Here is a 2060-nt window from a genome sequence, read left to right on the forward strand (position 1 = left end):
TTTTTTAATCGTTACATCTTTCATATATTATATTATATTTATTAATATATAAATACTTTTTAAAAATTGTTTACGATTTAAACGTTATTTATCGGATGTATTAAGATATAATATTGTTTAATAAACAAAACAACAAAAACAGTTGGTAAAAAAAGCGATATTTTAGATTTGGAAACAATAAAACACATATATATGAAAACAATAAGAAACAATGATGTTTCATATGAATTATGATTTAATTTATCATAAACTATATATGATTTCGTATATGGATTATGATTTAATGTGTTGTGAACTATTTCATATATGTAGTCATCTAATAATCACATATGAATCCTTTCATATTTAGACTGATTCACAACACTTACGCTAACCTTATACACGAATCTATATATATATTAAAGGAGAAACCAAGGTTGATGACTTGGCTTCTCCTAAGGGTTGGAAACTTATTTATCTTTTTTTTCATTCATCCTCCTTTAATCTTTTTTTTTTAATTTCACATTCTAATTTCTATAAACATTGATTATCATTTATGTTTGCATTTAACACAATCTTTTCATTTTCCCTAACTTTTCTTCATAAATTATTCATCATTCAATCTCTTTTTTTCCATCTCCATCACTTGATTTGTTTTCATTTCATTTTTCTCCATCTCTATCACTTGATTTGTTTTTCATTTTATAAATTATTATTTTTCACCAAATCTATATTCAAGTTTATTTCGAGAAGACCAATTCAGGTATGCGTTCCTTTCTATTTTTTTTTTGGGATTTTAGAATTTTGTTTTTTTTTTTACTTTTCCCTTCTATGATTTTCCTAAGTTTTCTCAATGAAACGAAGAGTTTGTTTTTTACAACACTTTTAGAGTTTTCATGGCAACAATGGTTCTTCAACATTGATCTTCAAGAGCAATTGAAGATTTTCCATTCTAACATCAAAGAACTGACCTCTGTTGAGGAAAATCTTAAAGATCAGGTTATTGTAAACCAAGTCATCACTGTTGAACGTGAGAAGACTATCGTTGAGCGTGAGCGAGCTATCGCTGAACTCAAGGCTGAGAAAGCAACCATTAAAGGGTGGTGCAAAGCTTTCATCAAGGCTTCTGAGATCATTAACGCTCAGATCCCGGCCAAGACACAGACTGGTTTAGGATTCTCCTATGATCAGGAAGAATGTGTTAAAGACAGGACCATGCTTAAATTTGGTAACTTCGTCTCTTCTATTCCCAACACTTCTTCCTCTCAGTCCTCTTCTTTTACTGAGAGTCATCTTGAAGGAACTCCTTYGAGTTCTGGGTGCAAAGACAAAGGTAAATCCATTGTCACAGCATCCCTTCCCAAGAAGTCTAATAGATCTAGGTCTATTCCTTCAACTTGTAAAGCTTCTTCTTCTTCTTCTTCAGGGACTAGGAAATCTGAATCACATCAAAAATCCAAGTCACAGCTCAAGGTGAACTTTTCACCTAAGGAATCTAATTCCTCAAAGGTTCCTCCTAGAACCAATGAGAATGGAATTCTTGGAGCTGGTCCCACTTCTGATCTGATACTTTCTGGCCCTAAAGCTACTCCTAGCGTTAGGAAGTGTAAACACTGTAGTGAGAAAACACGTATTGTCAGCAAGTGTCCTTCTGCCGCCAAAGCTGGTTCGCCAGCTAAGTGCAAGAAAGTAACCAAGGCTGAGAAATCAACTAAGGTGAAATCAACCACAAAGGCTGCTCGAGCAACCAAGGTGAAGATAACCGTTGAAGCCTCTTCTTCAGGCTCAGCGAAGACAACTCCTGCTGAAAAATCTTCAGCATCAGACATTGTAGTTCCTTCCACTGAATCCTCTTTATAGGGCTCAGTGAAGACTTCCACTGAAACTACGTTAGTAGTATCAAAGGTTGTTCTTCTTTCCACTCAAACCTCTTCAGGTTCAGTGATGCCATCTACTGATGTTGGTTCTTCAGCATCAGACGATGAAGCCTCTAACAAAGCTGGACCCCAATAGCTGGGTACCAATAGCATTCTTATTTTGTTTCCTTGCTCAGGATGTCAAAGGCATATGGTATTTGGACA

This window comes from Cynara cardunculus (genome assembly GCF_001531365.2).
Source record: "Cynara cardunculus var. scolymus isolate 2C chromosome LG 1, CcrdV1, whole genome shotgun sequence".
NCBI classification, from domain to species: Eukaryota; Viridiplantae; Streptophyta; class Magnoliopsida; order Asterales; family Asteraceae; genus Cynara; species Cynara cardunculus.